Source organism: Pagrus pagrus (assembly GCF_965226575.1).
Source record: "Pagrus pagrus genome assembly, chromosome: 2".
NCBI classification, from domain to species: Eukaryota; Metazoa; Chordata; class Actinopteri; order Spariformes; family Sparidae; genus Pagrus; species Pagrus pagrus.
In genome coordinates, this window is record NC_140186.1 from 32,838,944 (window position 1) to 32,855,339 (window position 16,396).

At 40.9% G+C, this 16,396-nt stretch overlaps 1 protein-coding gene across 1 annotated transcript in view; it reads right to left on the reverse strand.

Annotated features, from left to right (window-relative positions):
- The window catches only part of sorcs3a (sortilin related VPS10 domain containing receptor 3a), a 281,497-nt gene that overhangs the window by 178,524 nt on the left and 86,577 nt on the right, over positions 1 to 16,396 (reverse strand). The window lies entirely within an intron of this gene.

Sequence of the window (16,396 nt, forward strand, 5' to 3'; positions counted from 1 at the left end):
GTTGCCTTTCTTGTCATGTTGTGAGTTTTTTTTGTATACTTATTAGATTAAGTAGCAAACTTGATGCTTTTCCATCTCCCAGCTGAAGACAGGACGAGCCACCACTAGCTGCTTAGCATGCTAACTTCAGTAGATATCTCTGCAACACAGCACATAGACGGATTTGACATAATTTCAACACTGTTGTTTCTTCACATTCTGTTGATAATGTTAACAGAATGTTAATTTTTTTTAAGGTTTCAAACTAAAGTTCTTGGCCACATCTTACAAATTACCCCAACATATTTAAAACTTGAATGCATATAGATCTTTTCAAATACAAGCTCTTAGACACTTTGTATTTCACCTCAAACTATTTCAATGAAGTCTGCTTTGTACTCTGTTCTGAACAAAAGAGCTCTCTGCGCCTTTGATTGCAAAATGTCATGGTATTCCAGTATTGACAGTCTCACACACAACTGAAAACAAGCTTTTAGTCGTCTGGAAAACAAACATCAGGATAGTTGACAACAAAATGACAGCTGGAACTGATCATTATCTAGAAGTGATTAAGCCTTGCACTAGTATGTCAACAGCTGAGCAATTACTCTGTCAATTGGCAAGAGCTGTTTATGAGACACATTGTCAACTTGTGGCAATACAGCTAGCAGTTAACATCAAGGCAAGGTAGAAAAACATTGAAGAAAGAGGGAAAATGAAGCTATTGACTTTATGGTAAGTGGATAAATACACATTGAGTTGTTGAGAAATAACTATATGGATCATACATTGAGAGTTGTTAGGGGGACAACAATAGAGGACTTCTGACATTCAGGACTAAGCTGTCATCTGTTGCCTTTGTTTTCCTGCTTGCAACAAACAGTGCTGGGCTTTAAGAATCGCAGTGTCTTTTTTATTAATATATTGGTCAAGAGGTTAGTGCACCTGATAAAACGTGATAAACAACACGACAGCAGATGGCCATTAGTTCAAGTCTCTGCATTAATCAATAGGCTTATTTTTATACAATTTATCAATGAAGTATGGCTTGTAGTGGCAAACTGACTGAAAAGTTTCACCCAAATTTGTAATTTCAATCACCAACTTGAGAAGAGGGCTAGGCACTTGGCCCCCCCAAGTCCAGCTATTATATCAGGGGGGCCATGGCCTCCCTGGCCCTCCCTTACTGGCACTGCTACCTATTCTGCACTTCTCTTCTCATGCTTGCTGTGTTTTAGAACCTTTCCTTCTCAGCTCCCCTTACCTTCTTGCCATCACAGATCCAGTTTAGCTCGTAATTAACCATGGATAATGTATGCTCACGGGACGTGCTTGAACATGAGTAGCAAGTTGAAACAAACTGTTACAGGAAAGACAAGACTTATTTTAAATGTGATTTCATTTGAAACATTTTTCCTTCAGAATTCTGTAGTATTTTGATAGTATCATGTTTTTAAATAAACTTAGATAATTTTAAAAGATATTTCTGGGATTTCTCCTCGTACCACTAGGAGCTCGTTTAGAAGTACAAATATTTAGCAAATACTATCATATATTGAAATCTTAATTTTGCATTGGCAGTATAGTTATGCTATATGGCTCTAAATGGAACAAGTCAGTTCCATTTAGGAGTGTGATGAACTACATTTTCAATAATTAAATCAGGGACAGATTGACATTGTCTCTGATTTTTTTAAAGAGCGATAAAAGAAAGAAAAGGTTTGGGTCAATGCTCATGAACCCCTTAAATATTTCTTCCTATTTTAGCGTACTATCAATTGTGTTTTGATTGGAAAACTCTTGTACTTCAACAGTGAAAATCTTCAAATATTCAGTTATTTACTGTAACCATCAGCTTTGCAATAGCAGAAAGACTTGAACATTTGTATGTGGTATGCCACAAACACTAGAATGTCAAGCCTCCATGTCAGCCTCAAATAATTTGGGTTGAAAAGTCTCTCTGCTGTACCGGATGTTTCTGTTATGTTGTGCATGGGAAGATAATATGTCAGGCAGAAGCACCTATGGATGCACTGTATATGGACACATCACTATTCATCCAAACACAAGCTATGAGAAGAGAAATAATCCAGTTTACCCTTGAACAGATGACTGCTTCTTTACTGACATTGCTCAGGGCAGCTTAAGTTTACCACTCTGAATGTTCTTATTAACTTATCACTGTTATGCACAAATTAAATATATGTAACACATCCCAGATAAGGGTCATGCTTGGATGAAAGGAAGTGAATTAAGATGTAAAATGAGTTGTGTATGCATGTGTAAATACAGTCCACCGGGGTATCTCATAGCTGTTGGCATGTTATAGTCCCATCAAGGCCACACCAGGGAGGAGGCTGCAGTACTGTGCCCCTTCTGGACATCACTCACTCCACTTCCTCGCAGCTTCCTCCTTCTCCTTTTCTTTCTGTCACTCTGCTTCTTCACACTCCCTCCCACGCTTTGTGTCTCCATCTCTCTGTATCTGAATCACTTCCTCCCTTCCTTTATTTTCCTCCTTCCTCGTATGCCTCCCTGGAGTGAAGTCCTCTCTCATTTATTGCATCCATCATGTGTCTGTCTCTCCCTTGTTCCCGTTTTTCTCGCCGGCCACATCTCACCCCTCCATTACCTCACCAACTCTGAGTAGTCCTCCCAACCAAAGCCACTTTATCTCTGTTTATCTGGGCCTGTCTTTTTCCTCGTCCCCTTGCACTATTCTCCCTTGTTTTTTCTTAGTCTTCTTGCCCGGCCTCTTATCTTTATTCTTTCAGTTGTTTCACATATTCCTGTCCTAATGCGACCCAACCTGTGCTTCCACCTTCACTTGTCATTTTACTTCAGATTATCTCTTCCAAATGTTTCTGTGTCTTCCTCTTCTTTTACTTTTACTTGTCTGCCTTTTTTTGTTTTCTTCTCTCTTTTCCACCCTCACAGCCTGTTTTAGACTTAGAGTTATGTACTGACAGAATCCCAGTGTCATTTTTTTATAGCTCATTATAATGTATCCACGTTCATATGCAGGTATCTGTTTATAAATGTTAGCCAAATTGATGTGCATGGAAGAGGAGCTCTTGGCCTAGATATCTGTTATCTGTACATACACTGGCATACCCCGGACGCCCCAAAACATTGTCCGTTGCCCCCAGAGGCTTAATTGTCATCACATACAGACGGGTTTGAACATTGGTGTGCTACTTAAAAGGATTCTCCACAATTTTCATAAGGGGTAATTATTTAATAACTTCTTTGGCTCTGCAGTAAAGTTTTGAGTCTGATACTGTCTCATTGTTAATTACCCTTTATATGAGTTGTAAAAGCTGTGATCAACATTTTCTTTATCTAATCTGTAATGTAAAAGGGGTCTTTGTGATAGACACTCTTTATATTTACTTTTTGGCATAACAGACATGTTCTATTATGCAGCTGCACACAATTTGCTAATTTATTTTCCAGATCATAATATAATACCGGAGACATCAAGTAAACAACATAATTTTAACTTAAAGCTATGGTCTATGACGTGAAAGATTGATCATTATTATGAACATTATTTAGATGGTGGTTATGGTCCAATAGTACGACCTACACAATGTGAAGAGCAAAAGGAACCAAATAAATCCATTCTCTCTAGCCCCTGCAAAACTGCAAAGAAATTGACCAATAGCAGCCATCCGGTCCAGATGGGAGTTTTCCCCGTGCTCAAATTTGCACTCTCTCTCTCGGACCCTCCATCCAATCCCCTCGCTCACTCCCCTGCTCCTGGTCACGCCTCGTCCCTGCCTGCTGCAGACCATCTGGCCCCCCTTGCTCGAGCTCAGCCCGTGGAAGTACCTGGAACTGGAGACTCGGGCATGCTATCAGGGGAACTCTAAAAAAGCAAAAATAACGACTTATATAAAATGAGTAATCCCGATACACAAGCTTACAACATTACCTAATTCCTGCTGTAGTGACCGACATGACTGATATTGTTAGCTTTTCCCTTGTTATCCCAGTACCAGAGCTAACTTAGCTGTTGATAAGAAGTAACTTATTACGTAGCTGTAACGTGTAACGTAGCTGTAACATGCTAATGACGTTACGCTAGCTTGGCTGTGGAGCTTAGCTGTGGACATTGTAATGACTTACAAGATTTACGTTAATTTCAATGAATCCGACATCGTTACTCCGTATTCAAAAGGTGACGGAGGATCAGAGTTTACATGTTCGTTTACATGTTCACCCTAACAACAATTAGAAAATAATGATTGACATTTTTTAGAACAAAATAAAATTAAAAGTAGCCTATGCAAAATGTGCATACTTCACTGACAGGCCAATTTCTCAAGGTATGTGCACGAAAGCCACCAGGTTTCGAAGTACTTGCAATCAGAAAATCCTTCCAGTACGTCCGTGTCTTAAACTGAGATTTCAGGTGAGCACAGAGAAACTTCAGCAGATGAATGTGATGGCAAACTTTGCTCTGACATCATTCTGCACAGTGAAGCTCAAACATCCAAGTCAGGTAACAAGAAGAAAAACACAATTTTGACTGGAGGGGGACTTTAAAAGAGATTAGAGATTTAATCAGAAAAATGTTATTTTTTCACTCAAGGCACTCAAATAGAAATGTTTTTTTCCTTCAAGGAAACCTAAGTTTAATTTTTCAAGTGACATATACTGTTATGGAGCAAAAGCTCTGTATTGGATTGCTTTGTCACTGACTGGTGCAACTAAAGTTTCTGCTCGAGCAGGTGACATGGCATCCAAAACAGAGCTGGAGGATCAATATGGTGCCTCAAGGTAAGGAAAAGGTCAATTGATAAACCAATCAAGTGGCCTGTATGGCAGGATTGAAATTGTGAGCCTATCTGCCTTATCACCTGAGCTGGACTTCTACGCTGTGGGGGGAGGAATAACCTTTCCAGCACACTGAGATAAACCTGCCATATTACGCTGTGCATTCCCTCCCCAAAAAGTTTTAGGTGCCTCCATTTAATACAAGCACAGTATATCCTACCTCAGCTTCAAAGACATAAAATAGAAACGTTACCATAACAACCGCTGCCTGTAAAGCAGCTGCAAATGCTCACAGAGCTCCAGCCGATGTGGATCCACAGTTTCTAAAAGTCTAGAGAGAAACCGGATGCTATCTTCTTCAGACAGGATTTATAATTTGTCAAAAGTAAGTATATTCTGGCACAGGTGATAGGTAAATGCTGAATCCTAATACCTAATGTCAAAAGGAAACCGGAATGTGATTTATTTTACATGTACTACTTTCCGCTGCACTGCTATGAGTTGGCTGCCTGTATGCACAGCTTGTTACTGAGCTGCTAGGCTCAACGTTTGCTGCCATTTTGAATGATAGCAGTGGGCTGATGGATGATTCATCTCTTTTTAAAAAAAATCAGCTACAGTCCTTCAGATTTGAATCTGCATTTTCAAATAAGTCTTGGCATTTGTTTCCCCCTCTTTGGAGCACACCCAGAGTGTTTCCTGCATGAAGCCAGCTTCACAGTGTAAGGTGCAACGTCAGCCTCATTCGAACACCTAATTAGTCTTAACTAACTCTAAAAATATTTGCAGATTAAAAAGGAAATCTACATTGTCTTAAATAAACAAAGGAAAAACTGCTGCTCAGCCAAATCTTCAGTGCTATTATTAATAGTCTCCATTTGCATGGGATATTTTAGGCATTTCAAGAGCATGCAGGACACCAGCCACAAAGATCTCCTGTTTGCCCATTTTGTTTTTCCCATGGTGCATCTGTCTCTCAGGCCAGCTCTTGAGGAAGTCAAGCGAAGCAAACACTATCTGGCTAGCCGTGGAGCCTGCACTGGGGGTTAGAGCTTATCACAGTGCAAGCTAGGGTGCAGTAAAAACAAAGACTGTGTAGACTCTCTGACTTTACTCCATCATGCTTTATAACATAGAGATACATTTAAAAAATGGAAGCGTTCTTTAATGAAACACAGCCAAAGTCTAGCCAGACATCACAGTGAAAGAAAAAAGACACCCCACAATGCAGGCCTACTGATTATTGAAAGAAAATTGGACTATCACAATATATATTTGATAAGTGTAACAAAGCAGTTCAGTTTTCTTTGTTCCACTGCATGGCATTTTCATATCTTAACATTAAAAACATAGAGGGTTAATGCAGTGGGAGCCCGCAGTGACAATTTGGGAGATGTTCAAAGAATTTCCATTTCTCTGAGGGAACTACTTTTATAAGAATGTAGCCTTGCCTGTTCACTAATTAGAAGTAGCCAGGAGCTGCTCAGTATATATGGGAAGCAATGGATACCTCATGTTGAAAAATTAACTGTAGAGAGAGCTCAGAATGTCTAATACGTACTATCCAGTATAGCCTGTAAACATGTACTGTAATGTTATTGAATACCGTAGCATGTTCTCTTAGGGGAAAAGTTAGTGTTGTAGTCAAGACCGCACCAACTGAGACCAAGACAAGGCCAAGACATTTGGAAGTTGAGACCGAGACAAGACCAAGACCATATATATCAAAGGAAAATCATAACAAAACATCAAAATGTGAGTTTTCTTTTTTTTTTTAGCTGGGGGCAATCTTTACACTACCAATGATTTGAAGTTATTAGCTGTTTTTGAGAGGGTCCTTTTTCACTCTTATCAGTAAGGCATGGACAAAAAGCCTATCAGCAGTGGTCTTGACCGGTCTTGTTCAAAAAACCAGAGTCCGCCCAGTCCGAGACCGAGACAAGACCGAGTAAAAATGCCCTCGATTCCAAGACAAGACCAAGAACCTCAAAAAATGGTCTTGAGACCGGTCTCGAGACCAAGACCGATCTCGAGTACTACAACACTAGGAAAAGTGTATGATTGAAGAAGCTACATTCTCAGTAGAAACGACCATAACAAATCACAAAGGCATGTCATATCTGGTCTTAAAAGGAAACTGAGCATTCACAGTATATATGATATTATCATATACACTGTTTGTGGGAACAGCTTGTGGATCTGTGTGATTACAGTACACTGTGTATGACAATTCTTTGTCTTTTCATAACCTTATTCTATCCATGTTCCTTCCTATTAGGCATATATGATTGTGTTGTGATAATTCAGTACATGCTAATATCGATACTGACACCATTTTATAATCAAAACACAGGACAGTTTTGAAAGACAAATACCAAAACAAATTAGCTCTATAGCCAAGATGGACAACATGTAGCTTCAATGTAGGAATCCTATACATTTCACAGTTACACAAACAGGTTTATTATATTCCACCCTTTTCATATTATAGGTTTTTCAGTTTCATTTAAATAGTTGATTTATATAACAAGTTTCAATAGGTTGATTATAGTATTTTACATGTCTGATACATCAATTTAACAAAAATATTTATTTCACTGTATATACCTGGATATTTCTTGCCTCTCTAAAAAAAGATTTTATTTGTTTAAACAAGTTTGTGGTGTTGCCACAGTAGCTATAACCGCCTTCCTACACACATCACAGTTTGTTTTCATGTACAGCTGTGAAATAGCCCCACACCATGTCCGTCTATTGTTTAGCAATGTCGGATTAAACTAGTGGTCAGGGTGCGCAAAGGGGCTAGCTGTGTGTGCACAACTTGCACAACACAGTGGTGGAGAAGCAATGAGTAGGCTACAAGTGTTAACGTCACCAGAAAGCAGAGATGTGCAGAGGATGTAAGAGGGGCAGGGGCTCAAATTCCCAAAAGACATGCAAATGGTCACGGGTAAGACTCAAGCCCTGGGCCTCTGCACATGGGGCGTGCGCTCTACCAACTGAGCCCCATAACAGTTAATTATTGATACAGGCAAAGCAATTGTATTTGAAAATGTATTTCAGTATATGTCTCTCACTCAGTTTCATTTTGCAACCCTGGTATTGTAAAATAAGAAATAAATAAAAATGTACCTTTAAATTCTTCTCACATGTTCAGCAGCCCAACTTTTACTGAGTTCTCTGACTTACATCTCATTTACAGAAGCTCAGCATAATACTGCTGACAAAGATGCCTTCCTCTGGTTGTATGGCTGCCTTTCTTACCTCCTTATTTATCTCTTACCACCTCTACATAGAAGGCATAACTGCCTCAGTTCTCAGTTATCTAGATCATGGTATATCAAAGCACTATACGAAGCACTCATGTATGTAGATGAACTGCCTCAGAAATAATGGACAATAAGAAGATGCTGGTATTGTCTAGCTAAGATAAAATTGCTATGTGCCAGCAAATTAGTTTAATATGATTCACATATTAATCATATTGTAGAGGCTTGGAAGACAACATTCATTTTAGCCACAATTCTGAAAAGCAGCACATCTACGTCAAACTGTAACGACCATCTTTGACCAGAGGAGGTGGCCTAAGACATTACTTATCACCCACCTACTGTGCAGTACTGAGTTCCCTCCCAGACAGATTAACAACCATTCACACCTGGGCTCACCTAGCCCTAGCAACCCACATGAAGGCCGGTTGGGTCAACGACCCACAAGTGGCCTAACAACTCTGAAACTCAGAGCTCACACGTGTCCCTAACAACTCTGTAAGGACACTCCCACACAGAGTTTAAAAGCCTGCAACGCCCCTCCAGTTAGTCAGAACTGAAGAAGCCTCTTGGATGAGAGGTGAAACGTCTTCAAGAAACTGAAACTAGACCAGTTGCCTACAATACAGCACTTAGAAACAGGTAAATTAGGTCTCTAAACCTACGTATTAGCTTCAAAAACAGGTATTCCAACCACGTGCATCAATGACAGCCTGACATATTTGGCTTACACTCCTCACTAGACATCGAAATATTGTTTTGCGGTATGGCGCTCCATTGTGCAACCACAGCAACTTGGACTTCCTGGAGGTCACATGGTGGTGTGTCACGGGCGTAGGCGCACCACTTCAACTGGTTCCAGAAATGCTCTATAGGGTTCAGGGCAAGTGACATCGCCGGCCATTCCATGTGAGGGACACCAACCTGCTGGAGTTTTACTGTATGGTGACCACACAAGCACAATGTGGGGTTGCGTTGTTATCCATGAACATTAGGTTTAGAGCGTACTGGCGCCACTGGGGGATGATGATGGAATTGAATGATGTCCTGCAGGTATGACTGGACTGTGACTGTTCCACTGACAAAGTGGTTTTTCTGTCCATCGATATTCCGGTCCACACTGTTACACCACCTCCTCCAGCTCCAGGGTTGGGACCATGTTGACAGCTGCATAGCACTCACCCCTATGCCTCCAAATGTGTTGCTACATGTCATTCCCATGCAGGGTGATCCTGCTCTCAACAATGAACATGCTGCTCGATCAGATTGGGATCTGGGGAATTTGGAGGCCCGGTCAACACCTCGGGCCCTTTATTGTGTTCCTCGAGCTGTTCCTGAGCAGTGTTTGCAGTGTGTCAGGGCACATTGTCCTGCTGGGGGGCCACTGCCATCAGGTAGTGTTGTTGTGATGAGGGGGTGTACTTGGTCCACAACAGTGTTTGGATGGGTGGGGCATGTCAAGTGGCCTTCACATCGCACCCAAGGTTTCCCAGCAGAACATCACATTGTGATGAGATGATCAATTTTATTCACGTCACCTGTCAGTGGTGGCTGATCGGTGTATTTGTGGGATTTAACGAGGGGGGACTGAACTGTTATATCCATCTGTGCTCTCTTCATATCCAGTAGGCTACTTTGATAAAGTAATTTTGGATAACTAATTTTAGCTCACAGATCATGGAAGTTGCTGGTCTACTGCTGCCTTGATCAGTTATTTTGTTTGTAACTTTGGTATTTTTAACACATTCATATGTCCTAACAGACTGGACTGAATCCAGTGAATGCGATCCTTGTTATACTGTACCTTTCAGTTCACCTTTTATCGGAGCTCTGCAGGCTGGCATTGTTTTTCTGCCAGTCCTGCTTGGTCTGCAGTAAGTATCATTTTAAAGTGATAATATACTGTACTTGTGTTGCAATTTTGCATTTTGGAGCATACTACATTAAATTTGCGTCACTGTCCATATGAATAGTGTTAATGCAACGTATTTGCATCGTATTTGGCATGCTCGTGTCGTTTATTCCTCACCTCCCCCCGTGTGATGAGGGTGTTTGGGTGTCTAACCAAAAATCAAAGTTTAATTGATTTGAAATAATCTTCTGTTACTGAACTAGATCAGACATTTTAATTGAGGCCATGGAGGTAAGCTATCATCACTTTTAGTTCCTAGTGTGGCTCAACCTCCAAAATCAATGAATCTTATACTTTTCACAATGAAACTTATAGTATCAGTTTGTTCGCTTGAGACTCTTAATGTCATATTTGGACTAGCCTGAGCTGAAGCTCCTCCATTCACCTGTCTGCACCTCCTGTTGTTTCAATAAACTCCTTTCAAACTGCTCCCTGCTCCAGTGTCAGCATTTGGGTCCAACACTACAACCTGCCATTCAACACTTAATGGACTATGACCTGCAAGGCAATGGTCACATGACACCTGCCCATTTCAGTGTTTCACCTCGATTTAGTTTCAACAAAGAAGCTTTTCTGCAATACTAAATGCATTTCCAAAATATTATATAAAACCCTGAATGCAGTGCTAGCTATATGGATGCAGTGCTAGTAACTACACTAACAAAGCACATCTTTACACCCCATCATATGTTAAACAGTATTTTGGTAACAATTTGACATTCTTAGAGCCCATGTAACATCACCAGACACCTCAAGAGGCTCAAAAACTAATTTGTTTGTTTTCACAGGCTGAGTACGAGTTTTGATGCCTCTTTGAAAGACAATAAAGGATAACACATTTGGTCTCTGGATATCTCTTAATGCTTTTCAGAGTTCACCTTTGTGCTAAAATTGTGGTAGAGTGAAAAATGTCCAAACCATTTCTGTTGTCATGACATGAGTTCTTTTGCAGAATGTTGAAGTATTGGACGATTATTTTTTATTTTTTTCACATGGAGAAGAAAATGAAGATGAAGTTGTTATTTAAATGTTCTGACAGAAATGCCCCCAGAAAGGAGAGACGGGAAGTTTGATGGAAGTTTATACCTGGCAGAAGTGTTATGAGTTTCTTGGCAGAGGGGGACCAGGTGGGCTGGTGGTCTGTGCCTCACAAGTCAGACACCTGATTGAAATGAGTGTAAGAGTGGAAAATAATCTGTATTACCCAGTATTTGGCAAGAAAATGGTTTGTTTCCTTTATTTTTTTTTTCAAATAAGTGTGAAAAACAAATTTGCAAGTGGAAGGAGACACGAGAGAGTAACTGCCATCACCACATGAGAGTCAGAGTCAGGGAACGGTGTCACCAGCCACAGCTATTTTGGTTATTTTGAAGTTTACCTCTGTAACTGATTTCTCATCTTTTTAAGACAGAAAGACACACTGTAAACTATTAACACAATGAAGACTGCTAGCTTTGATTCTCAAAAAGTGTAAATTACTCTGACAGCTGAAGGTCTGAACACATCCTCAAGCACAAGCCACTGTTAATCTAATCAGTCATTTGCCACTACAGCAAGCCTGAGTATGCCTTTTTTTCCCCCTTGTGTTACCACAGGCACATCATGATTAGTGGGACATATTGCTCTTTATTCAGCAAACGAGTAGCAGGAATTAGTTGAAGTCTGTCATTGATATCTTCACATTTTCTTTTTTGCTATCTGTCTGAGCTCTGGTAATTTGCCCTACTCTGGTGTCGGCAGGAGAAGAGAGGCGAGGCAGAAAGCTTTAATTGAAGGCGAACTTGCGTGTCATTGTGAATCTTCTCAGAGGTGAGACAATATGGAGGCAGCAGGACAGCTGATTAACAACAAGCTCTGTCTTAAACTCCTGAAAAACATTTTCCCGAGGGCTGACATCGTCCCCCATCTCAGGACGGTACACATTGGTTGGGTGGTACAGTAGCTAATGCAGGTGCACCTAGCTAGACGGCACAGACACACTAAAAGCATCAGAAGTGAGCTGGGCATACAGTAATTAGAATAGCAATATGTTGTCCTTTCAGGGACATTATGTGATCCATCAAGCACTTGATCCATCGGCTCGGCTCGACACAAACCAGCTTGCTGATGGTTCAGGGGCTACTTACCCTGACATCTGCTGTGACAATGCTGGGTTAGCAGACACCGGAGTGTAGTGCTGATGCCTGCCCCGCACACCATCCATTACCATTCTGCCTTCTACCTAACTGATGGACCGTGTTTGGGGGATCATTTTAAGCCAGATGTTTTTGTTTCAACAGTGTAGAAACTTTGTCATGATGGAAAAGATAAAAGCAAACTGACTGCTTATCTTTACTCACTTATTCTTCCTGTTTTCAGTAGTTCTTGTAAGTTACACTTGCTCTATGAGCTACACATTTTACATGACTGAAATAAAATATTAAATATATCTTGAAACAAAAATGTGTACCGTAACAAAACTATTTCTATTGAAATGTGACATTTGAATAAATGTCATTTGATTAATTTACAAGACTAGTGAAGTGCCTGTTCAAAACATGCTGCTGGCCACAGATTTTCTGGTAATGTGAGGTTTTGTTTGAAGCCTCCTGAACTGCTCACAGATTCATTGGGGCTGCTCCAATAATATCAAACGTAGTTGATATTGATGATTACATCGCCACTGTCTGAGCCAGACCTCAACAACCAATGACAGAAGGGTCCCGGAGCAGCTGACGGCTGCCAAGCAACGGAAAACATTGTAGGCATACCGCTGCACAGAGTGGTGTTTGCTGTTTAATGTTATATTGATAACATTAGTTACAACCAGGTTCCATTGTTTCAGCGCAATGACTGATGGGTAATCTTGCTTGTCAGCTTCCAGTGTAGTGATGAAGAGTTGTTCAGCTCTTCCCTACACAGTTCCCTTTAAACTGAGTATTTTCTGCTCACTGGTTGGAATCTTGTACCCCAGTACAGTCCACTTTGCAGGTAACGACTAGGTGATCAGAACACACCCCGAGATTAAGAGTCTACAGCCATGCTGGCAGCTCTGTGGGGCTGTACTTGGGCACTGTAGTGCTTTGAGCTAAATGCTAACATCAGCATGCTAATATTCACATTTATAATGCCAAATGCTAATGTTCAGCACATATTGTTTCATGTTATGCAATCACAAACATTACTTCAAGTCATCTTCAGAGGTGCATGTACGTTTCACCCACATTTCATGGCAATCCATCCCATAATTGTGGAAATGTGTCAGACAGACCATCCTACTAGCCACTGCTTTTACACTAAAGACCACATTTCCAAAGAACTTGGAGTGATTAGCTACAGCCCGAAATAAACATCTGGTTGAAATGTGTAAAAGTAAAAAGGATTTCTATAACTAATGGAAATATGATTATGTTATGTACTGTAATAGCTAGATTTAATGAGTTAGAACTGAAAATCATGATTTGGCAGCATACAGATCCCTTTTAAATTCTTAGTGTTCTGTCAAATGATTATGTTTTGTAGACAGATCTTATCCTGGACTTAGATATTTTTCCAAGCGAAACACTCAAGTGGGGAAAAAAAGCCCTCCCCCCCAAAAAGAACATTTTTACTTAAGCTCAGTCTATTTCTGTGAAACTGGCCCTGCATAGTTCCATAGAAAGCACAAACTGTCACAGTGGTTAAGCTGCAGAGAGACAGCGCTGCTCTCCAGTCCTGCTGACATGCTCGAGACGGGAGGTCCAGAAAGCCTGCATGTCTCGACTCATCATCCGGTGCCATCGTGGGTCATGTGCAGTGGGCATCACTTTGTGCCAACAAGAGTAGCCCGGCAAACAAAACAGTTGGTGCCATGTGTTGCATGGCGTGATTCATTTTGACATGCCTATCGTCCAACGTCCTCACAGCCAAGCATTTTAAATGAGTCATTTCTCACAGTCAGCTCAGACTCCTGTGACTTAGGCTCTGGTCTGCAGGTCAACAAATAAAACCCTGTACAAACACCAAAAGACAAGTTAAAGGTTTGCTAAGACTGTACAGACATAGTGATGATTCTCTACAGGATAACATTGTGACATTATTGTCAATAAATAATATGATGCAATAATATGAAGCCAAATTGCTTTCATGGACTTACAAGCACTACAACTAGACGCCCCAATACAACTTTGAAGTCGGTTTTGCAACCTGCTAAAAAATACGGAGGAGAAGAATAAGAACAAGTGCAGCATGCAAAACATGTCCTGCATGGGTTCAGAGAGGAGGGGGGAAAGTGTACGAGCTTTAACACAACATTCATCCATCTTTGCCCATGACGTCTTAGCCTCAGGTGTGCATAAACATCACGCAAGGATTTTCTTTTTGAAAATAGCTTTTAAAAGCTTGAATAGTTCACAAGCAATTGCAGTTTATGTTCTGGGAAAGTTTTGTCTGTTTCACGTTTTATAATGGGTGTGTAGTGCGGAATGTTCATTGCTCCACAGTGGATGACATCATTGATGTGAGAGTGGAGACAAGGCTGGAAAATCTTTTAAAAAATGTATCTTAATCTTGATTAAGATGCTTGTACTACAGATGGCTTATACTACTACTACCTCTACGACTAAGTAGTATATTTTGTGTCTCAGTTTAATTTTCATGGCCGAAAACTCTCATTGAGCGATCTTTTTATTGGCGAGGTCACAGCCAACATGAACACGGTCATCTTAACCCCCTTTATCAACCATAGCTGTTATCGTTACGGTAAGCACGGGCTGAGTACAAATTAGAAATAAAGGTTATCTTGCATCAGACACCCAGCTGAGAAGCCAACTCATTCTGCCTTTCAGTACAGGTGATCCCACAATCATACTGCTTAAGAAAACAGACTCGTTCTCATAAGACCTGCCCTACTACGCCTCTGATTGGTTGGCTTTGTTGGTTCCATACTCTATGTCTCTCTCAAACTGTTAACTCGCACTAGCTCCGGTAATGTATGTTTTTTGGCAGTGCTTGAGCTGTAGTGATGAGACCTCATCACGACAACCTATTCACTCATTCTCCATAGCTTTTTGCTGCAAGAGTGTCTCTGGGCTCCTTATGTGGTGCAAGCAGGCCGGCTGCCCTGTCGCTGCTCCGCCACCTGGCCTGTCTGCTTCACTTAACGAGCTCAGAAACACTGCAGTTGAGACAGACAGGCGGTGTGCTTACCGGCAGGGAAACTACAGCTCACAATCCGCCGCATCGGCTCCGCCACTGGTTGTTTGTTTTCAAGGTACGAGGTACAAGGGTCAATGTTATTTGTTCTTCATTATACAACACAAGGCTGTATAATGAAATGAAAGTCTGTAAACACCTTCATACTACTAATGCTAATTTCAGAACATATATGCAGTTATAAATATACAAGTATTCATGAACATGTAGTGCATCTTTTAATCTGTGTCAGGGTGTATGTAAACAACAGCAACTAGATGGTGATGATAATGTGGTCAGCATCTTCATATTAAAAGTTTGACATGTGGGAAACAGTGTCCATCAACTTTGACTGTGTGTGAGCACTAAACATCAATATTTGTTCACCTCCCCCCATCCTGCTGTAGTCCTGCGCTCTGTCGGCTCAGACACAGTCCACCAGTTGAGTGCAACAGCTTGATCCAAGATGTGTTTGGTGGGGAAAGGTCCCTGTAAGCACAAGTCTCTGATTTCACTTTGCCCGCCTGTTTCCCATCTTGTCCTTTTATTTTGCCTGCGAACAGACATTAGCCAGGAGCAGCCTTAAACCAAGCTGGATTAGCATGGCTCTTATTGCGACTATGTTCCTCCCTGGGGCGGTCCAGCTGATCAGGCTCAAGGACCACTCAAGACACTGAGGGCCGTGATTGTCTCAAAGTGTGCTGATCGTAGTCCAAACACCTGCTTTTTTCTCCAATGATGATGCCAGTATTTCTGCCATAAGCAGAAAGTGTTTCAGCAACAAAACTGAAAAAATCCTGGTTAAAAAAAACAAAATGTAGCATGATTTGGAGGAGCTACCAGCCGCTGCATCTTCATGCGCAGCCGTATTTGTTTTTACAAACCAACTGCAAAAAAAAAAAAAAAAAACTCAATGTCAACCCATTAACATCAGACAACTACTACCATACAGTTAGGATAACAATAACATGTCAGTTACACTGACAGATTTTTGTGGCTCTGGTGTGCGTGTTCTCGGCTGTCCCTCGTATCACACCCCCCTGGTTGCCCTGGTAGTCCCACTGTACAACCAGAGGGAGGCAGGGATTGCTACTGGCTACTGGCTGCTTTATTGTTTTGCATTTGTACATAGTCCAATGAGTACTTTTTACACATGCTTAGGTCATGGCTGGCTACTTTCATTTTACTATAGAAGGAAGCAGAAGTAACTCAATTAAAAAGTAAAAACAAACTTTATACAAATTATAATTGATGTACACATCATATTTATAATTAAATGACATTGTTCAAGTCATTGTTTTCT